Source organism: Aotus nancymaae, unplaced genomic scaffold (genome assembly GCF_030222135.1).
Source record: "Aotus nancymaae isolate 86718 unplaced genomic scaffold, 86718_ANA_hifiasm-v0.15.2.pri h1tg000033l, whole genome shotgun sequence".
Classification (NCBI taxonomy): Eukaryota; Metazoa; Chordata; class Mammalia; order Primates; family Aotidae; genus Aotus; species Aotus nancymaae.
This window is the reverse complement of record NW_026988447.1, coordinates 9,398,668-9,422,756: the sequence shown is the minus strand read 5'-3', so window position 1 is coordinate 9,422,756 and position 24,089 is coordinate 9,398,668. Positions and strand designations below refer to the sequence as shown.

Below are 24,089 nucleotides of genomic sequence, written 5' to 3'. Positions count from 1 at the left end.
ATTTTATTTTAAATAAACCACCTAATCCTTAATTCGTGCAAGGGACAAAGAAGGTGAGGTCTAGGAAGACAGATCCAGGGGAAGATTCTACAAAGACTCTGGAAATGTTCTCAAGGCTCTTTGAGAAGGAAATTTCAAGACCAGAACCAGGAGCATGGTCTGAAGAAATGGGGGATGGTAATATCCGTGCGGAAACGTCTCTTTTGCCATACAGATTCCCTGAAGTAGGTTGTGGTCAACGAGCCTGTAAAATGTGGGTCTCACGGAAGGGATCTCTTTGGCAGGGTCTGAGGATGGTACCGCTAACCGCAGTTCCCGTGGGAGTCAGTAGACTGCTCTTAGTCCATTTTCTGCTGCTTATAACAGAATACATGAAATTGGGAATTTTGTAAAGAAAATCAATGTATTTCTTATGGCTTAAAGACTGAGAAGTTTCAGGTCAAGCAGCTGCATCTGGTGAGGGCCCTTTTTTGCTGGTGGAGGCTCTGCAGGGTCCAGAGGTAGCACAGGCTTCACATAGCGGCGGGGCTAAGAGTGCTGGCTCAGCCTCTCTCCCTCTTCCTACAAAGCTACCAGTCCCACTCCCATGATAATCCATTAATTCATTAACCCATTAATCCAGTAATCCAGTAATTCATTTATGAAGGCAGAGCTCTCATGACCCAATCACCTCTTAAAGGCCCTACCTCTCAATACTGTCACACTGGGGATTAAGTTTCAACATGAGTTTTGGAGGGAATAAACAGTCAACTTGTAGCAGGTTCTATACAGATTTTTTTTTTTATTTGTGTGAATTGCAACTAAACTACAAAAAAAAATTTCAAACAGAACAAGTCATTTTTTATAATTTCTTACATATTTTACAAATATTTCAGAAAATACTGTATCAGTTATATAAATATATGGGAACACATTCATTAACACATTTCATTAATAGATTTGTACATTCTTGAGAATATTACATTGGTCCACTATATTAACGATATCGTGGCTTGACACGTGACTACCAATCAAAAATGGACTGTGGCTTCACTATGCCATGGCCACCTCCCCAGGTGAATGACAACAGCAAAAATAAATCTTCCCAATGGACATAGCCTTGATCATGAAATCTTGCCATCCACTTTGTAGAAAGAAAAATAGCCTGCAGGATAAACATATGGCTCAAAGGTAGTTCTTAATGGCTTGGCTACTGGATAGGAATCTGAAAGAAGAAAAAGAATATCGAGGCAAGGATGAATGATACATGAGGATGGCCTTAAGCAATTGGACATGAAGTGTAAAGATTTCATATCATCCACCAAAAATGCGTCTACCATCGAAGAGGCATTAAACATCCCAGTAAACGAAATGACCAGGACCGGTTCAGATCACTCTGCCAGTGCCATAGCAACTCCAATGCTGGCACATTGGGAGTACCATGGAGAACCTATGGTGGCAAGAGTGCAGGCTATGCATTGCAGTTTCACTTCTGCCTGTCCCTAATCCCACTCTTTTCTCTCTCTAGTGTTAACGGCATTCTTCAAAACGTTTTCTGCAAGCAAATCCCCATCTCAGAGATTGTTTCTATAGTAATCTTGACTGACATAACTCTCTTCTGTTCTCTTTCTTCTTCTCTACATTTTTCCCTCCCTCTCTTCTTTCCTTTCTTTCTTTCTTCTTGTGTGTGGGACAACATCTTCAGACTATGAGTAGTGGAAACCTACTGAAAAATGCCCGTATCCAATAAGTTAATGGCATTAACTGCCCAGTGATATCACACTATGTAGAAAAACTTATATTCTTTCAGAGCAGAGATGGGCACATTTCTATTTCTGTTAAGAGACAGATAGTAATATTTTAGGTTTTGTGAGCCATACAATCTCTATTGCAATTACTTAATTCTTCCACTTTAATGCAAAAGTGGACCTGGAGGTAAACACTGTTCTTAGTTTCCTTCCAGTGTTTCTTTATTTTGCTTGGATTTTAATTAACTCGGCTATTGTACTTTGTGCTCACTATTTCTAAGGCAATGACATTTTCATTCTCATTCCTGTGGCTTCATTTAATATTTACACTTTTTGATAGAGCTCTTTCATTTAATGGCACTAGGGGTTCTAATATGAAATGAGAACTAAATAAACACCCGGATATCCAAAACAGGTCTGTTAGAGGTAAAATTGTAGGTGTCTATATTCATAGGTCATATCTACATGAAGCAGGATCATTTTCTTTTCTATGATTAGAAAACACATTTACTTAGCTCTGGAAATGTAGAAGGCCCAGTTGAGAAAGCCCGGAGTTAGAATAATTAGAGTATGGATAGCTGTACAGCAGTGGGTTCAAGAGAGATTTATTCATGGAGGAGAGATGAATCAAGGGAAACAATGGAAAGAAGACAGGCAGAGGTGACTGTCCAGGTTGAGTGAGAACAGAGGAGGTGATTATCTCCTCAAGCACTGAGCTCAGATCTAGGCATTAGTCAGGAGAACAGGAGCATTATCACCTCTTTAAAGAGGCCTTGATTTAAATGTGGCACATGTACAGCATGGAATACTATGCAACCATAAAAAATGATGAGTTCATGTCCTTTGTAGGGACATGGATGAACCTGGAAACCATCATTCTCAGCAAACTGACACAAGAACAGAAAATCAAACACCGCATATTCTCATTCACAGGCAGGTGTTGAACAAAGAGAACACATTGACACAGGAAGGGAAGCATCACACACTGAGGTCTGTGGGGGTGAACTAGGGGAGGGACAGCAGGGGGTGGGGAGTTGGGGAGGGAGAACATGGGGAGAAATGCCAGATATAGATGATGGGGAGGAAGGCAGCAAACCACATTGCCATGTATGTACCTGTGCAACAATCCTGCATGTTCTTTACATGTACCCCAGAACCTAAAATGCAATAAAATATATTTTAAGAACAAAGAAAGAGAGACCTTCAAAAGGAAAGAAAATTATGTTGGTGACGGGTTTCTCCGTGTGGGACTAGCCCAAGTTCTGTAGACTTAGAGTAACACCAAGCATAGTAATGCTTTTGCTTATATTTTATTTGCTTTTGCTTATATTTTATTTTTTAAAGTCAGTTGATTTATTTACTGCATAGAAGAAATCCAAACTAAATAACTAATAGTTGATAGACTTTATTCATTCATTTCTTATGAATTTTAAAGTGGTCTTCTCCAAATTTCTATTTAAATCCCTGTAAAACAAAATACTCTGGTTCTGAGAAAAATTATTTTAAAAAGGATGAAAGGCAATAAAAATGACAATTTTCAAACAAGTATGTGAGATAATAAGATGCTTTGTCTGGCACTCAGCTCATAGACCTTAACGTTGATGAGGATTTGCCTTAGTGAGGTGGTGGTTGAGGTATTGGGTCCAATAAGAAAATCCCTGCACTCATTCAGACAGGCATTGGCCAAGACAAAACAAAGAAAAATGGATATATCTTATTTTTTTCCAAGGAAAGGGGATGCAATTTGATGATGAGTTAATTTAAGCTGGTCAGGTTTGTGTTTTGTTTTGTTTATAAGTACAAACGAATTGGTTAAGGAGATACCTAAAAATGCCCCCTTTCCCCATGATAGATTTGCTGAGAATGTGTTAGAGGGACACCTTAGCAGCCAATCAATAAGAAAAAAAAATGCATCTATAGTAAATTGCTAGATGATGCAAATTATATTATTTATATCTTATTATTATTATAAACATGTATAGATTTGAATATGAGATTTTCTCAATTCTCATTTCCATGATCTCTGTGTGTGTGTGTGTGTGTGTGTGTGTGTATGTGTGTGTGTGTGTATGTTAAAAATATAAAAGAACAGTAAGTCATTTCTAAATGATCCAAGAATACCAAATGAGTTTAATTTCATTCACGTTTCCTGCATCAAGTTGATTTATTGTGCTATTCTCAGAATATCAGTTGATTGCCACTTGTAGTATATATATATATATATATATAATTTTTGTGTTTGTGTATTTTTAATGGAGACGGGGTTTCACCATATTGGCCAGGCTGGTCTCAAACTCCTGACTTTGTGATCCACCCAAATATTCTTAAATTTAAAAGGCACCCCAGCTTGCTCTACTTCATTACAATCATACTAAGCTATAGTTCCCCAGTAAAACGTTTGCCACCTTCTGTATGTAGCTACCATGTGCAGGCATGGCCTCACTGAAGAATTGCACTTATCCACAGTTGGGAATAGGTCAGATGAGTGTGCTAATTTGTCAGCTGAAATAAGAAGCATTAGTTGCTCTCTATGGTTAAAATGCTAATGAAAATATTTAGCACACTACTATTTCTAGGTGTTTTCTTAGTATACTAGAATCTGGATATGTTATAGAAATTAGATACTACCTAAACACGGTGGCTCACACCTGTAATCCTGGCACTTTGGGAAGCTGAGGCAGGGTGATCACCTGAGGTCAGGAGTTCGAGACCAGCCTGGTCAACATAGTGAAACCTTGTCTCTACTAAAAACACAAAAATTAGCTCGACACTGTGGCATATGCCTGTAGTCCCAGCTACTGGAGTACTGGGGAGGCTGAGACTGGATAATTGCTTGAACCCTGGAGGCAGAGGTTGCAGTGAGCTGAGAATGTGTCACTGCACCCCAGACTAGGCAACAGAGGGACACTCTGTTTCAAAAAAAGAAAAAAAAGATATTGTAACCTCTAGTTGAGAATAGTAACCTCAGCTTCAAATATTCTAAGACTACAAATACTATTACTTATTTACTAATGTGGAAGCAATTAAGTTTCTTAAAGCAGAATCCTTTTGATGATGGTAGTCAGAATTCAAGGTACCTTTCAGGTTGATGAGTTGCCAGTTAATGTATAATTAGCTTAAAATGTCCTTTATATTTTAGCGACTACCACAGAGAACCACTCATTCTCTTTCACAGACTATAGTTTGTGACTTCCTACTTCATGACACCTACTGCTAAGACCTTCCTGAAGTCATAGGTCTTCTTTTTTTTTTTTTTTTTTTTCAATTTATGTCACATTTACCTCAGACTGGTTTAAACTTGTCATATTTTTCTAATTGGTAGTCTGGCGTGTATCCCTACTGAGAAAGGGAAGAACAGGGTGAATATAAGTCTGCATTTCCTCACACACACCCTGCTCCAAAAACGCCTCTACTTCCCATAGCCCTCATCTCTTAAGAAGATAATCCATGACCCCATTTTACAGTCTCAGAACAGAATGCCCAACTGATTCTTTAAATCACAGTGTGCTTTGAAATACAAATGAGTCTTATTACATGTGTTTATGTCTATGTAGGATACCATAATCAACTTAATACATCTGTGCCTTTTGCTTAATGTCTAAAAAGAAAGAAAATGCAATACGTTAGAAAAGGAAAGGATGAATATCAATAGGCAAAAATAGGGGTAGAAACTTTTAATCCCTTATCTATTTTTATCAGTTGTAAAAGATTTACTATTCCAAGATCTTTATGTGCTTATGGGCCTCCTGTAGAAATCAGAGAAGGTTAGATTTCATTTTGTTAGAAGGTGGTGATTTCATTTTGTCCCTTGGCCCAAGGAAATCAATGAAACCTATGAAATCCATCCATAAATAGAAAAATATATAGCTTTTAATCTACAACGGGACATTTTTGACAGAGGGGCTGTTTTGTAAGGCCTAAAATGAAGGCTCAATACTATGCACTACCTTGAAATCTGGTGAAATTGGAGGGCAAGTGCCATAACCGCGAGTTTCCCTACTATTTTGCTTTCTTGAATCAAGTCACCTAGCAGAACAATTTTTATTAGGGGACACAGGAGTGCTTTCTGCTTATGCCTGAGTGTCAGGCTTTAGTTCCCTGCCAGTTTGCAGAATTATTCAAACAATCCAATCACATCTTTCCCTGGGAATCAGATAGTAACCGCCCTCTACATATTACAAAGCTTGCCTTCCATATCCCTTGACTGTTCACTCTGTTCCCAAGTGCAGGCCAGTGTATTCTGCGTAGCGTCCAATGTCCTCCTCCCTGAGGCTATGAGTATATATAACTAAAATACTGCTATCAATCTCATCTATTCAGTGTCAAAGATCATGGATTTGACACACATCCCTGTAACCCTAGGATGGGGAAACCTTCTCTCACCAGTGGGCTGAATGAGATCTAGTAACAATGGACAACAGAAAAACAAAGGTGGTGGGAAACAGTAAAAATGGCTGAGCAAACTGGAACATATGGTCAACCTAATCAGAACATCTGTCCCTGGAACTTAAATCAATAGAAGAAATAGGAAGGAGCTGAAGGAGAATAAATTCCTAATCTATAAGCACCAAATAGATAAGATTTATTGTTTCATTTAGCCTGCAACACAAACTCATGCTTTTGTCTGACTGCTCATTCATACATGTACTTATTCATTTAACAATTTATCTATTTCTTTAAAGTATGTATTGATCATCTATTTTGTGTTAGATACTTTGGTAGAAACTAAAAATGTAAAACTAAAGCATAGTTTTTGCCCTTGAGAAATTTTCAACCTAAACCCACAGAAACACAAACACAAAAGACAACAATAAAATGTTCTCACCATAGGAATCCGAGATCCTAGGTACATTTTCCTGTAATACATTTTGTGCACGGTGGTTAGATTTAGAACACTTCTGTCCAATAGAAATCTATGTAAACTGCACATGTAATTTTGCACTTTCTAGTAGCCACATTAAAAGGGGAAGAAGAAATAGGAGAAATTAATTTTATTAATATATTTTATGTAACCCAATATTTTAGGCTATTATTTCCATATATAATCATATAGGAATTATTAAAGATATATTTTACATCCTGTAATTCATCTAAGACTTCAAAGTGTAGTATGTACTTAACACTTACAGCACATCTCAATTTGGGTGCTAAATTTTCATTAAAACTACTTGATATGCATTTAGGTATTCCAACATGCACAACTGAAAAATTGATTCCGATATCCAACATATTCCGAACATATTTAAAAGTAACATAATAGTTTTAATAATTTTTTCTAATACCTGAGTTGAGTACAAAAAAGCATTTTCCTTTAATATTATCCTCCACGTTGATAAAATTGGTTCAGTTCTTGAAGAATTGGTTTGACTAAGGCAAAAACACATCAGTTTCAAGACAAATTCTTTCCACATTAACTAAATAATTCTTGTGTAACATAGAACTGAAAGAAGAATTACATAAATTGAAAAACTCTAAATAGAAGTTTTTTTCATGTTTTCTTCTTTTCTTACATAACACTCTCAATTATAATTAAGATCCTTGACATACCCATTTATGTTAGAAAAATGTGTAAGATGGATATTATTGATTTGCATTATGAAAAACTTCAGTTTCAACTGAAGCTTTATGCTTGTCCAGCAAAGTCACAAATAAGCTTTTCTTTTCACTTGGGGTTTCAAATTTAGCTTATTTACATTCAGTGTGCATTGCTGAAAAAAAATTCGCACTCATTTTGTCTTTGGTTATTGGACATTTCTTAAATATTCCTTTTGTTTGGAAAAATTATGAACTAGAATAATAATACAGTTCATCTTTGTCAAACTTCCATGACTCACCAACAACCATTAACAATATAAGTTGATTATATAACATTTATTGTTTTCTATTTCTTTCAATGTTTTATATATTCTCAATGATTCTAACAACTGTATCCATGACAATTTTTATAAAATCTATTTCAGTAAACTATGCACAATTTTTTTCACAAATAGTTTTAACATATATCTTGCAACTGAGCAAATTAATAAGGGAAATACCAGTATTTTACTTTAAAATTTGATTTTTTAAATCAAACCTAACTAGAGCATTGCTTGCTGTGATTAAAACTAATTTTTCATGTTAGCTGAAAACTTTTCTTTGATATATATGTAAAATTTTGAATATGTATCCCAAAAGTTTAATATTTAAGGCCACAACCTGGTAACATTTCTTTGTCAATTTGAAAATCTTCTGAGACAAACTGTATCCAAAGTATTAACTGGGCAGTGTTTTATATCACATAAATCATCTAAAAGTTTTTTTTAATCTTATTTTAAATTTTCTAAATATTGAAATAATTAAAATTTGATACTGGTAGAAATTTTTATATTCTAAAGGCAGTGGCCTGAAGATCTTTAATTTTTTGCTTGCTTCCCCTTCACCTTCTGCCATGATTGTAAGTTTTCTGAGGCATCCGTAGCCATGCCACCTGTACAGCCTGAGAAACTTTGAGTCAATTAAATCTCTTTTCTTCAGAAATTATCCAATCCCAGGTAGTTCTTTATAGCAGTGTGAGAACAGACTAATATACCAAAATCACCATGTCTTCGGTTAAATTATTTTTTACACAATAAACATCTTTTTAATTTTACTTCATCACAAGGTGCAAATGTTATTGTGAAATTTGCAACACAGCTTTTTCCAATTTCTTTTTTTCTTTAAAGCTCTATAGCAATTGTACTAATATCACTACTGGATTCTGTTTCAATAGTATGCCTTCACTTTTAATTTGAAATTTTGTCCACACTTATTCTTTTCAACTAGCAAGATATTTTAATTATACTTATAAGTAGAATAATAACATATATTTCAACTTAATTACCAATCCTAACTTGCATAGATATTCCTAAAACTCATGCTATCTGCATAAAATATTCAAACAAACGTGCGATAACTTTACATCAATCACTTAAAATAATCATTCAAATTGATTCAATCCATTGACTGTAACTAGATTGGAGACATGCTTGTGTGCAATAATACGAACAATACACAGATCCAACACAAGCACACTCCAGGAGAATGATGGAAAGGTAAAAGTGAACTATAGTCCCCCTGGAACAATAAAGACTAGTTAAGTGGGAAAATATTTCATGCTACTGAGACCCAGTTTCGGGGCACGGGGGAGAACCCCCGCTAGAATGTGTTCTTCCAGGCTCTTGGTCCCTCACTCACCCAAGAATGGGAGGGGAGGACCTCATGGAGCACCCTCGTGGGCAATTAAGTAAATATCAGACCCCAAAGAGTTTTGCAGGAAGTGATATATTTAGGCAGAGAGAGAGAGAGAAAAGGGAGAAAGAAAAAGATAGAGAGAGAGCAGCTTCCATGAGATCATGGAAGGAGACCCAGTAATGGAGTCCGCCTGGATGTGGGAGAAAGGGACTTTTAACCTGGGAGGTATTCCCGCCCCATTCAAATTTTTTGTCCTATGAAAGGAGTTCCTTTAAACTTCCACTGGAGTGATTGACTTTTGATTTTTTCCTGCCTGCGAAAGTCAAAGACCTCTAGTCTCCCAGATGGAGACGTGGTTTGGGGTATGGCGCTGGGAAGTTCTTGCCTTTGAAACTACGCCCCTTCGTGGGCCCGGAAAGAGAATACATTCCCTCACTACTACAATTTTTGTATTTAAATTTTAACTAATTAAGCAAATCAGAAATTCAGTTCTTCAGTCATAGCAGCCACATTTTAAGTACTCAGTGGCCGCATGTGTCTCGTGATTACCACAATGGACAAGGTAGATATGAAGATATTTCCACCATTACAGAAAGTTATTTTGGATAGTACTGGTCTGGAGTATAAATAATATAGAAATGATAAATTATATAGGATTTCGGGGAAGTTCCAAAAAACAAACACCATGAATAATATAATTTTCATGGGAAAAATGTAGCTCTCACACAACTTTTGTACAAGACTTGAGGATTTCCCAGATTATCCACTTTAATATGATTTATTGGTGTAATTACTTAAAAGAATAATAATAAATATTTGGCTGGAAAACTTAAATATTTTTGAAAGCTACCTGTTCTTTTTCACCATTGTTAACAATATAAGACCATTTTTTCGTACCATTAAATATTAGTAACAATATTTGAAATAATCTATTATCTTTGTTTAGATTATCGAAAATAATTCACAAAAATAACTTCATAATATTTCACTTTCAAAAAAATACCAATTTTGATCATTTCTGTTTTCTTTCAAACTTATGCTAAAACACAAACAAAACCCCTGTACATAACCTATCAATATTTCTGAAAAAGATCAAGTCATATATGGAATTCAAGCAGCATAAAACAGGCAATAATTATATTTAATCCACTGCACTACAAATAGTAGATACCTAACAAGTTTCTGATGAACCTAACTGATCTCAGTTTATGTTTTGCAAACCAGGTACTTACCTAAATTGCCAGTTTATATTCTTTTTTTACAAAAGTAGTAACTTTTAAGTTTTATCTAAGTTTCCTCCAAAAAGTATAATCTTTTCCTGTAACATACAGAGATACATTTCCTATTTAGTGATATAAACAGAGTATCATTACTTATTTCACTTTCTTACTCTGCAGATCACATTGAAAATAAAGTAGACAATTAAAGCAATTATCAGTATCATTTGAGAACAAAATAAAAACAAATCATTTTATTTATATGTACATAAAATTGCAGTGAAAGAAGTTTGGAAGTATTAGTGTTTAGTTCCATCACATATGCCCTGTATCCAGATGAATAAACTGAACTAAGCAGAGAGACTTGTTTTGAGTTAGTCATTCCTGTTAGACTAACCTACAAACAGGTATGGAGATGTGAGCACACAAAAACTCCCAGAGTCCTGCAATTTCATTTCTTGAATCAAGTTGAAATTTATAATTAAAATTATTTCTCACCATAAAATTTGAAAGAAATGATGTATTAGTCTGCTCAGGTTGCCATAACAAAATACTTCAGACTGAGAGGCTTAAACAATGAAAATTTATTTCTAACACTTCTGGAGACTGGAAAGTCCGAGATCAGCATCCCATCATGGTAGAGTTCTGGTGAGGGCTTTCTTCCCAGCTTGTAGTCAGCTGCCTTCTTTCTGTTTCCTCATATGGCAGAGAAAGAAAGAAAGCAAGTGCCCTGGTATTATTTCTTATAATGGCACTAATCCTGTCATGAGGTACCATGACCTCATCTAAACTCATCTAAGTCTAATTATCTTCCAAAATCCCCATCTCCAAATACTGCCACACAGGGAGTTCTGTTTCAACATGTAAATTTTGAGGGTGAAGGACAACACAGTTTAGTCCATAACAAATAACCAAACTGAACCAATGCAGTTTTATTCATGTTCGATAAACATGCGCTCTTATCTCTGTGAGCATGTATCTGTGACTAAAGAGCATTCAATAACATGGGATAACCTGGACTGATGACTGGTTCACTTAATTAAAGAGAATACTGCTTTCTACTTCCAGCCATTCATACAAATATTTTATTTGTTTGAGTCATTTAGCACTAAGAATTATTAGATTTTAATTTCCAGTTATACCAAAATATATAAAGTACTGTGTAAATTGTTTACAACTTATGACCTTCTGCATTAACAGATGCCTAAATAGATTTTTCTGCCGCCAAAAATACGTCGAAACTGTTAGAAGTCCAAGGTTTGTAACTTTCCAAGATTAGATTTGATCTGAATTTTATTCGTCTTGCTTGAAGGTTTCTCCTTCCACACTAACTAGTATGAGCAGAAAAAGAAAAAAGAAAGCTACGTTAGTATTCTACCCACAGAAACTTCTACTTGGAAGATTAAATTTCTCAACATGACTGGTAAACTGTTTTGAGCAGTGAACACTTGAAAGTCTGAATTTCATTTTTACTTGATGGATTTATTTACTCTTTCCTTTTAACCACATGTTGAGAAATAATTGTCATCACTAGAAATTTTTGGGATCATGTCTTATAAGAAAAGACTACAAAATATAGAAACACAATTTGCAAATACTTTAATTATAATTTATATTAGACTCTTGTGTTTTGGATGATGTGACAATGTATTAAATAAGCTATTTTATCCTTCAAATTAGCCACTTAAAGAGTATTGTGAAAATGGCCATACTGCCCAAAGTAATTTAAAGATTCAATGCTATCACCATTAAGTTACCAACGATCTTCTTCACAGAACTGGAAAAAATCACCTTAAACTTCATATGGAACCAAAAGAGAACCCACATAGCCAAGACAATCCTATGCAAAAAGAACAAAGCTGGAGGCATCATGCTACCTCACCTCAAACTATACTACAGTAAAACCAATATTTCTTTAGTTCTTTGGTTATATAGAGATTGTGTGAGAGTAATGTAAATATAATCTTATATATGAGTAGGCAATTTGTTTAATTTTTTTCAAAGCATAAAAATAATCACTACAAAATATGTCCTTTTTCTCTGACTCTAGCCTGTGTCATTTATAGTAAATTGTATTTGAAGACATCAGAAAAGTTTAATTCATAATATATGCTTGGAAAATAAGAGGATTCTATATTATATATAAACAAACTTAGACTATAAAACGGGGTTGTTAGTGCCATTTTAAAGACCTAGAAATGTATATCCAACCATGTACTACTATAGAGGTATATAATGAGCCTAGAAAACTATGGTTACATTTGCAAAAGTTAAAAGTGAATGAGGATGCCACTATTAATAAGAAAATGATAGAGAGACAGAAAAAAATAATCTAAGCATTTCAAAACCTCTCCTCTTTTTGCTTTTGTTTTTTCAAACTTACTTTACCTGAAAAGAAAGATCAACTAGATTATTTTATTATAACGTTCCCTATTTTTCTTACATAAAAATAACTGTGAAAAGGCTTTGATATAATTACTTGGATAGATTTTTATGTAGCTTATGGTGTACAGTGAGTCCTAACATAACATTAGTGATTTGCCTGGTTCATTATAATTAAGCACTATTTAACACATGGGTCTGAAAAATGAAGTTGCCCCTAAAATGAAATCTATGAACAAAGAGAAAAAAATAAAAATGAAAAAACACTGAGTCAGCCAGGTACAAAATTTCCATATATCTAAGCATCCATCCCCTTGAGATAGATGCCACTAAGTAAGACAGTGTTTACATTCTTCCTGAAGAATTATACTCATACAGAAGACTTCATCTGTTTTTTTCTGAAGTGAAGAGAGTGGGCAATGTTGGGCCTCCAGGCATCACCCTAACAAAAGACTAGCCCCAGTTTGACTCTAGGGTTCAGATCTTTGAATACCATACAGCTCCTGTCCAGACTAAAAACAGCTTCTTCTTGGTCCCTCCTAAGGTATTACATCCTAGGCTGAAAGCTTCTCTTTCCTTTTCTCATAGCCTCCTAAGAGCCAAGAAGAAAAGATGTAAGTGGGATGGATGTGTATGCGGCAAATGTGGGAAAGGAGATGTCTAATTCTTTTTGGTTCAACTTTTCTCTTACTGAGGAAGACAAGCATAATGACCTGGCTCTGTCATTTATCATCTGACTCCTGATATGTTCATGATTAAAAGTAAAAATAGACTAATTTTCTAGACTCTAAATCTAAGCAAGTACTTTGTTCTGTTTTCAAGGGCAGAGAACCATCTGTAGAAAGAAAACCCCCAGTCTTCCTGATTCATATATTTATTTTTCAGAACATACTGTAAAAGTAACTAATCACAAAACCACTCACAATATCTTTTATAATACCTCAAAGGCATATATTATAAAATTATTATCAGAAAGTATGCCTACATAGAATTAAAACCCAGAATTTTTAGAAGTAATAGTAAACTCAGACATTTATAAGGGCATTTCATTTAAAAAAAAAAAACTGGTTATTCAATGGGCTCTCCTTAACCTAGCTTATTTTCTCAGTTGTTTAGTTCAGAAAGTTTATGCATGGAGAATGAACTACTGGATTTGATTTTGTCTTTGAAGGGATTTTAGATTCCTATTTATCACATGCCTGTGCTAGAAATCATACTAGACATTGTAAAGATCTATGTTTAAAAGTTTACTAAGGAAAATATGGTATTGGCAGAGCCTATGAGTGCTCAATAACTGTTAAATGAATGACTGTGTGATTGAATGGATGTTTAAACAAAATCTTTAAACAAAATCTCACTTCTATTATAATAATTTAGTTTCTCTATTTTATTTATACTTTCATTTTGGGAGCAGAGGTTGATACTAGGATTAAGTATAGTAAAAAAATTACAAAAGTGCATTTTGTTGTTGTTACACTTTAGGTTCTGGGGTACATGTGCAGATCATGCAGGATTGTTGCCTAGGTACACACACGACAATGTGGTTTGCTGACTCAATCCCCCCTCATCACCTACATCTGGCATTTCTCCCTATGGTATCCCTCCCCGACCTCCCCACCCCACCGTTGTCCCTCCCTTGGCCCCCCACAACACACCCCAGTGTCTGATGCTCCCCTCCCTGTGTCCATGTGTTCTCATTGTTCAACAGTCATCTGTGAGTGATAACACAAATGGTGTTTGATTTTCTGTTCTTGTGTCAGTTTACTGACATTGATGGTTTCCAGATTCATCCATGTCCCTACAAAGGACACGAACTCATCGTTTTTTATGGCTGCATAGTATTCCATGGTGTGTATGTGCCACGTTTTCCTTGTCCACTTTATTGCTGATGGGCATTTGAGCTGGTTCCAGGTCTTTGCTATTGTAAACAGTACTGCTATGAACATATGTGTACATGTGTCTTAATAACAGAATGATTTATAATCCCTTGGGTATATACCCAGTAATGGGATTGCTGGATCAAATGGAATTTCTATTTCTAGGTCCTTGAGGAAGCACCACACTGCCTTCCACAATGGTTGAACTAGTTTACACTCCCACCAACTGTGGAGTTGGTGGTCCTATTTCTCCACATCCTTTCCAGCATCTGTTGTCTCCAGTTTTTTTAATGATCACCATTCTAACTACTGTGAGGCGGTATCTCAATGTGGTTTTGATTTGCATTTCTCTGATAATCAGTGATGATCAGCATTTTTTCATATGTTTGTTGGCCTCATATATGTCTTCTTTTGAAAAGTGTCTGTTCATATCCTTTGCCCACTTTTGGATGGGTTCATTTGTTTTTTTCTTGTAAATCTGTTTTAGTTCTTTGTAGATCCTTGATATTAGCCCTTTGTCAGATGGGTAGATTTCAATAATTTTTTCCCATTCTGTTGGTTGCTGGTTTGCTCTAATGATTGTTTCTTTTGCTGTACAGAAGCTCTAGAGTTTAATAAGGTCCCATTTTTCTATTTTGGCTTTTGTTGCCAATGCTTTGGTGTTTTAGTCATGAAGTCGTTGCCTATGCCTATGTCCTGAATGGTTTTGCCTAGGTTTTCTTTATGGCTTTTATGGTTTTAGGTATTATGTTTAATTCTTTAATCCATCTGGAGTTAATTTTAGTATAAGGTGTCAGGAATGGGTCCAGTTTCTGCTTTCTGCACACTGCTAGCCAGGTTTCTCAACAGCATTTATTAAACAGGGAATCCTTTCCCCATTGCTTGTTTTTGTCAGGTTTGTCAAAGATCAGATGGTTTTAGATGTGTGGCATTGCCTCCAGGACCTCTGTTCTGTTCCATTGGTCTATATCTCTGTTTTGGTGCCAATACCATGCTGTTTTGATTACTGTAGCCTTGTACTATAGTTTGAAATCAGGTAGCATGATGCCTCCAGCTTTGTTCTTTTTGCATAGGATTGTCTTGGCTATGTGGGCTATCTTTTAGTTTCATATGAAGTTAAAGGTGGTTTTTGCCAGTTCTGTGAAGAAGGTCATTGGTAGCTTAACGGCAATAGCATTGAATCTTTAAATTACTTTGGGCAGTACGGCCATTTTCACAATACTGATTCTTCCTAAATATGAGCATGGAATGTTTCTCCATCTGTTTGTGTCCTCTCTTATTTCCTTGAACAGTGGTTTGTAGTTCTCCTTGAAGAGGTCCTTTACATTCTTTGTTAGTTGTATTCCTAGGTATTTTATTCTCTTTGGAGCAATTGTGCATGGGAGTTTGCTCATGATTTGGCTCTCTTTAAGTCTGTTATGGGTGTATAGGAAAACCTGGGATTTTTACACATTGATTTTGTATCCTGAGTCTTTGCTGAAGTAGCTTATCAGTTTCAGGAGATTTTGGCCTGAGATGATAGGATCTTCTAAATATACAATCATGTCATCTGCAAATAGACACAATGTGACTTCCTCTTTTCCTAATTGAATATGCTTTTATTTTCTTGCCTAATTGCTCTGGCTAGAACTTCCAATACTATATTGAATAGGAGTGGTGAAAGAGGGCATGCTTGCCTAGTGTCAGATTTCAAAGGGAATGCTTCCAGTTTTTGCCCATTCAGTATGATATTGGCGTAGGTTTGTCATAAGTAGCTTTTATTGTTTTGAGATATGTTCCTTTGATATCTAGTTTATTGAGAGTTTTTAGTATAAAAGGCTGTTGAATTTTTTGAAGGCCGTCTCTGCATCTATTTAGATAATCATGTGGTTTTTGTCTTTGGTTCTGTTTATGTGGTGAATTATGTTTACAGACTTGCGTATGTTGAACCAGCCTTGCATCCCCAGAATGAAGCCTACTTGATAGTGATGAACAAGCTTTTTAATGTGCTGTTGCAATCGGCTTGCCAGTATTTTATTAAAGATTTTTACATCTATGTTCATCATGGATATTGGCCTGAAGTTTTCTTTTTTTGTTGAGTCTCTGCCGGGTTTTGGTATAAGGATGATATTGGTTTCATAAAATGATTTGGGAAGGATTCCCTCTTTTTCTATTGTTTGAAATAGTTTCAGAAGGAATGGTACCAGCTACTCTTTGTACATCTGGTAGAATTCAGCTGTGAACCCATCTGGACCTGGACTTTTTTTGGTTGGTAGGCTATTAATTTCTGCCTCAACTTCAGCCCTTGTTATTGGTCTGTTCAAGGCTTCAACTTCTTCCTGGTTTAGGCTTGGGAGGGTGCAAGTGTCCAGGAATTTATCCATTTCTTCCAGGTTTACTGGTTTATGTGTGTAGAGTTGTTTGCAGTAATCTCTGATTGTAGTTTGTATTTCTATGTAGTCAGTGGTGATATCGCCTTTATCGTTTTTTACTGCATCTATTTGATTCTCCTCTCTTTTCTTTTTTATTAATCTGGCTAGTGGTCTATTTTGTTGATATTTTCAAAAAACCAGCTCCTGGATTTACTGATTTTATGAAGGGTTTTTTTGTGTCTCTATCTCCTTCAGTTCTGCTCTGATCTTAGTTATTTTTTGTCTTCTGCTAGCTTTTGAGTTTTTTTGATCTTGCTCTCTAGCTCTTTCAATTTTGATGATAGGGTGTCAATTTTAGATCTTTCCTTTCTTCTCTGGTGGGCATTTATTGCTATAGATTTGCCTCTAGACACTGCTTTAAATGTGTCTCAGAGATTCTGGTACATTGTGCCTTCATTCTCATTGGTCTCAAAGAACATCTTTATTTCTGCCTTCATTTTTTTGTTTATCCAGTCAACATTCAGGAGCCAGTTGTTCTGTTTCCATGAAGTTGTGCACATCTGAGTTAGTTTCTGAATTCTGAGTTCTAATTTGATTGTACTGTGGTCTGAGAGACTGTTAAGATTTCCGTTCTTTTGCATTTGCTGAGGAGTGATTTACTTCCAATTACGTGGTTAATTTTAGAGAGGTGCCATGTGGTGCTGAGAAGAATGTATATTCTGTGGATTTGGGGTGGAGATCTCTGTAGATGTCTATTAGGTTTGCTTGGTCCAGATCTGAGTTCAAGTCCTGGATATCCTTGTTAATTTTCTGTCTCATTGATCTAATATTGACAGTGGAGTATTAAAGTCTCCCACTATCATTTTATGGGAGTCTAAATCTCTTTGTAGGTCATTAAGAACTTGCTTTATGTACCTGGGTGCTCCTGTATTAGGTGCATATATATTTAGGATCATATAGGTCTTCTTGATGCATTGATCATTTTGCCATTATGTAATGCCCTTCTTTGTCTCTTTTGATCTTTGTTGGGTTAAAGTCTATTTTATCAGAGACTAGGATTGCAACTCCTGCTTTTTTTGCTCTGCATTTGCTTGATAAATCTTCCTCCATCCCTTATTTTCAGCCTATGTGTGTCCTTGCACTTGAGAATACAGCACACCAATGGGTCTTGATTTTTTATCCAATTTATCAGTCTGCGTCTTTTGATTGTTGCATTTAGCCCATTTGTATTTAAGGTTAATATTGTTATGTGTGAATTTGATCCTGCCATTTTGATGCTAGCTGGTTGGTTTGCCCATTAGTTGATGCAGTTTCTTCATTGCGTTGATGCTGTTTACCATTTGGTATCTTTTTGGAGTGGCTGGTGCTGGTTTTTCCTTTCTATGTTTAGTGCTTCTTTTAGGAGCTCTTGTAAGGCAGGCCTGGTAGTGACAAAAGCTCTCAGCAATTGCTTGTCCATAAAAGATTTTCTTTGTCCTTCACTTATGAAACTTATTTTGGCTGGATATGAAATTCTAGGTTGAATGTTCTTCTCTTTAAGGATGTTGAATATTGGCCCCCACTCTCTTCTGACTTGTAGGTTCTACAGAGATCCACTGTGAGTCTGATGGGCTTCCCTTTGTGGGTAACCCGACCTTTCTCTCTGGCTGTCCTTAGCATTTTTTCCTTCATTTCAACCCTGGTGAATCTGACGATTATGTGCCTTGGGTTTGCTCTTCTTTAGGAATGTCTTTGCAGTATTCTCTGTATTTCCTGGACTTGAATGTTGGCCTGCTTTACTAGGTTTGGGAAATTCTCCTGGATAATATCCTGAAGAGTGTTTTCAAGCTTGGATTCATTCTCTCTGTCACATTCAGGTACACCTATCAAATGTAGATTAGGTCTTTTCACATAATCCCATATTTCTTGGAGGCTTTATTTATTTCTTTTCATTCTTTTTTCTCTATTTTTGCCTTCTCATTTTATTTCATTGAGTTGATCTTCAATCTCTGATATCCTTTCTTTTGCTTAGTCAATTCAGCTATTGAAAGTTGTGCATACTTTGCAAAGTTCTGGTGCTGTGTTTTTCAGCTCCATCAAGCCATTTATATTCTTCCTAAGTTGTTTATTCTAGTTAGCATCTCATCTAACCTCTTTTCTAGGTTCTTAGTTTCTTTGCGTTGGGTTAGCACATGCTCTTTTAGCTCTGAGAAGTTTGTTATTACCCACCTTCTGGAGCCTGTTTTTGTCAATTCATCAGATTCGTTCTCCATCCATCTTTGATCCCTAGCTGGTGAGGAGTTGTGAGCCCTTCGAGGAGAGACATTATGGTTTTTGGTGTTTTCATCCTTTTTGCACTGGTTTCTCCTCTTCTTAGTGGCTTTATCTACCTGTGGTCTTTGTAGTTGGTGTCTTTAAGATGGGGTCTCTGAGTGGACGTCCTTTATGTTGATGTTGAAACTATTTCTTTCTGCTTCTTAGTTTTCCTTCTAACAGTCAGGCCCCTCTGCTGTAGGACTGCTGGAGGTCTGCTCCAGACCCCACTCTCCTGGGGATCGCCCATGGGGGCTGCAGAACAGCAAGGGTTGCCGCCAGTTTCTTCCTCTACTATCCATGTCCCAGAAGGGTACCTGCCAGATGTCGGCCTGAGCTCTCCTTTATGAGGTGTCTCTTTGGGTATACAGGGATCAGGGAGTTGCTTGAGGAGACAGTCTGTCCCTTATAGGAGCTCAAGTGCATGCTGGGAGCTCCGTTGTTCCATGCAGAGTACCTAGGCAGGTACTTTTACGTCTGCTGCAGTGGAACTCATCCGCCTCTTTTCCCAGGTGCTCTTTCCCAGGTGCTCTTTTTCCCAGTGTTCTTTTCCCAGGTGCTCTGTCCTAGGAAGGTAGGCTTTATTTATAAGTTCCTGTCATGCTGCTGCCTTTTTTCATAGATGTCCTGCCCCACACAGAGTAGTGTAGTCACAGTCTGCCAGCAGAGGTGTTACTGAGCTGCTGCAGGCTCTGCCCAGCTGCTGTGTGAACTGCCTTGGTAGTGGGGGATGCCCTTCCCCCCACTGAGCTGGACCAGCTGTGCTTGCTGCCAAACTCTCAACCCAGAGAGATTCAGATTGCTTGTTTTGTGGGAGTGGTATCCGCCAAGCCAGATTGCCTGGTTCCCTGTCTCAGCCCCCTCCCTTTCAGTTGAATCGGTGTCTCTGTCTCCCAGGTGTTCCAGGCACCAGTCAAAATGGCATCCCAGACTTTGTGAGTTTCTGGGTGCCGACCTGGAACTAGCTGAAACTGCTATGCTGAAATCTCATGGCCCCAGAATGTCCTGGTCTGTGAGCAGTGAAAACTTCTTTGGAAATGCGGCAAGCACTCACCCTCTGCACTGTTCTTGCTGGGAACTGTGCTCTGGAGCTGTTCCTATTTGGCCATTTTGGATCAAAAACTACCCAGCTCTTTTATAACTATTGGTTTGTATGCCTACTTCTCCTCCTTGGCTGTGCGCTCCAGGAGGTACAGACCATATTTCCTTGCTTTTATCTTTTGCCACAAATGTGTATTTCATGAATCAATGAATAATTATCTCCATTTATACAAATGAAGACCTAGACTCAGAAATACTGCCCCCTCCCAACATCACAGGCTGGGTCCACAAAAGTGCATTTTTAAAATATCAAAACTATGATGAATCAGTGACAACATCTACCTATAAGAAAATGTTTAATGCTTAATATTGGACACACAGTAACCCATTAAATATCAAACCTAATGTCTTCCTCCTTGACAATGATATGTAGATCCTAATAATTTGCACTTAGTCTAAATGAAAATTTATTGCGATTGATATACAACAAAAAGTCATTATGAAATTTCATAAAGAATACAATTATAAAATGATTAAGGGTCTAGAAAGTGTTGGTGAGTTTTAGCTATGATTAAGAGACTCCCAGACTTCCCTTTTTTTTTTTTTTTTTTTTTTTTTTTTTTAAGAGAAAGAGAGAGAGAGAATGGGGAGGAGGAAAAAGGAAGAGAAAGAGAGAGAGAGAATGGGGAGGAGGAAAAGGGAAAAGAAAGAGGGAGAGAGAATGGGAGTATTGCTTTCTTGCCCAGGCTAGAATGCAATTTAGTAATGGGTATTGAAAACTTCTTGTATACTGATAATTATACTTAATGATGTAGTCAGGAAGGAATAAGGGAAGAAGATAACAAACAAACAGCCAACCAATATTTCATTTAAACCTATGAAATGCTATGCGATTACTGAGGAGTGATTTACTTCCAATTATGTTTTGTTCACAAAAGATTTAATTTTTCCTTCACTCATAAAGCTTAGTTTGGCTGGATAGGAAATTCTGGGTTGAAAGTTCTTTTCTTTAAGGATGTTAAATATTGGTCCCCACTCTTTTCTGGCTTGTAGGGTTTCTGCTGAGAGATCTGCTGTGAGTCTAATAGGTTTCCCTTTGTGGGTAACCTGACCTTTCTCTCTGGCTGCCCTTAGTATTTTCTCCTTCATTTCAACCCTAATAAATCTGGCAATTATGTGCCTTGGGGTTGGTCTTCTTGAAGAATATCTTTGTGGTGTTCTCTGTATTACCTGGAGTTGAATATTACCTTGCCTTGCTAGGTTGGGAAAGTTTTCCTGAATGATATCCTGAAGAGTATTTTCCAACTTGGATTCATTCTCTTTATCACATTCAGGTACACCTATCAAACGTAGATTAGGTCTTTTCACATAGTCCCATATTTCCTGGAGACTTTGCTCATTCCTTTTTATCCTTTTTTCTCCAATCTTGTCTTCTCGTTTCATTTCACTGAGCTGGTCCTCGACTTCTGATATCCTTTCTTCTGCTTGACCAATTCGACTGTTTAAGCTTGTGCATGCTTCGCGAAGTTCTCGTGTGGTGCTTTTCAGCTCCATCAATTCACTTATATTCCTCTCTAAATTGTCCATTCTTGTTAGCATTTCGTCAAACCGTTTTTTAAGGTTCTTAGTTTCTTTGCATTGGGTTAGAACAAGTTCTTTTAATTCACAGAAGTTTCTCATCACCCACATTTTGAAATCTGCTTCTGTTACTGGAACACACTCGTTCTCCATTAAGCCTTGTTCCGTTACTGATGAGGAATTGCGATCCCCTGTAGAGGGAGAGGCATTCTGATTTTGAGTATTCTCTGCCTTTTTAGGCTGCTTTCCTCCCTTGATTATATATTTATCCATCTGTCGTCTTTGTAATTATCAACTTTCTAACTAGGTCTCTGAGCGGACGTCCAACTTTTTGATTCCCAGCGCCGAAATCTGAACAATCCACTGCGCTGGCCAAGACAGCGGTGTTAAGGTTGATGGTGCCTTTCTGCCCAGAAATCTCTGGACTCTGCACCAAGAACTGCTGCTTTAAGGCGCCAGCAAAACCGCTGCGCCGGCCACAAGAGTCGCTCTGGCGACCCGTGGAGCTCCTCCGCTGGGAATCTCCTGGCCCGTGAGCTACAAATATTCGTCTGAAAGTGTGGCGTCCTCTCGTTCTCTGCGCTTTCACTGGGAGCTACGTGCCCGAGCTGCTAGTGATCAGCCATCTTGGATCTCTCCAGACTTCCCTTTACTCATTTTACTTAGAGTAATTGAAAGAATATTGTTGGGGGCTAACCAAGCAGAGCAACCAAATCATTATTATATATATGTTTCTTCAGCTCCTTTTTATTATACTAAAAACATAAAGTTTACTGAATTAGGCAATTCGTAGTCAAAGGCAGTCAAGCCTCGCTTGATTCCATAAACATGGGATTGAGGACTTCTGCATATAGCAGGATTGCATTTATGTGCTACGATTTTGCTTCAATTGAATTTTTCTTTGTTTAGACTTTTGAATGTTTCCTTTTTGATCTTTTATATCAATGTATCTTGACTATATAAGGTTGCTTTTTTAAGAACAGATTTGGTATGGAAATTGCTTTAGAAAATTGTTTCACTCTATTGCAAGTTCAATGGTCTCATGTTGATTGATAGAGTCATAAGTTCAAAAGCATGATATAGAACATAATTAATTTAATATGAAAGTACTTTAACATAAAAGATGACTGGCTTGAATATGAAAAGAATTTCACATTTCTTATGTAAGATATTCAGAAAATGTTAACCTAGTTCCATTCGTTTTCAAGACTTGTGACTACTCATATCAGGCCATTCTCACATTAAGAGATCCAAGATACGAGAGCTGTTAAAAATTGTGGAAGTCCTATTTAGCAGCCCATGTGATGTATAGTTTGTCAAAAAACATTTTATCAAAAGGGAAATAGATAAGGAAACTGACAATTTAAGTTACTCCCTCTAAATATGCTCTGAAATTCATATACAATCATTTTTGGTCAGTTTGTTTAGCTGACTTAACAGTTGTCAAAAATCACAGCAGGGTAACATGACTCATAAATTATGCTATCTGTTAAGAATTGAATTCATGCCTAAAGCAATACAGTCAGTGAAGCATGTACAAGTTGAATAGTGCATCTCATTAATGATGAGATGATATTGTGGCCAAAAGTAGGAATTCTCTTAAGAAACCAACGGAATTTTCTTTGTCGTCAGCCACCCACATAACATGATCCTCTGGTGGTTTATTACCAAGTGGAAAACAAGTCTGCAAAATGTCAATGTCACCAAATTGTAACAACGATCTATGGTTTTGAAAAATAAGGTTGACATAAACAGCTTATTATTAAATATCAACTATATGTTAATATATAAATATACTCTAGGTAAAATTATGTGATAAATAAATACCATCATTAAGTAATATTGGGAACATGATCCATTATGATATCATCACATTTCCATCCTGGTTGACATTTAGTTGGTGTTTGTAGATTACAGTAATAAAAGCTTATTAAAAACTCAAAGCATTCCAACACATTTCTACAGAGTTTTAAAGTCAAAAATACCTTGGCCTGGCACGATGACTCACACCTGTAATCCCAGCACTTTGAGAGGCCGAGGCAGGCAGATCACGAGGTCAGGAGATGGAGACTATCCTGGTCAACATGGTGAAACCCTGTCTCTACTAAAAAAAAGTACAAAAATTAGCTGGATGTAGTGGTGCATGCCTATAATCCCAGCTACTTGGGAGGCTGAGGAAGGAGGATCGTTTGGACCAGGGAGTCGAAAGTTGCAGTGAGCCAAGATCACACACACACACAAAAAAAAAAATCTTGAAGGAGGTGGAAGCTATATTTGGTCCTTTTTCTTGATTTCTAGAGAATGCTCCAAAGTTTAGGAGAAGATGGAAGAGCTGGAGAGTAATACCTGGTTGACGAAATAACCTGTACAACCAATGCCTGTGACAAAAGTTCACCTATGTAACCTTCGCATGTA

At 36.8% G+C, this 24,089-nt stretch overlaps 1 long non-coding RNA gene across 2 annotated transcripts; it reads right to left on the bottom strand.

Moving 5' to 3' along the window:
• Positions 1–779: 779 nt before the first annotated feature.
• LOC105714582 (uncharacterized) lies at positions 780–23,766 on the bottom strand. Of its 2 annotated transcripts, XR_010345318.1 has the most exons (6): positions 23,660–23,766; positions 10,652–11,484; positions 10,169–10,254; positions 6,553–6,672; positions 2,843–2,884; positions 780–1,204 (listed from the first exon to the last, which is right to left on the bottom strand). It is a non-coding gene; the product is annotated as an uncharacterized LOC105714582 (long non-coding RNA). The 2 variants fall into 2 exon arrangements; XR_001106845.2 differs by lacking the exon at positions 2,843–2,884.
• Positions 23,767–24,089: the final 323 nt, after the last annotated feature.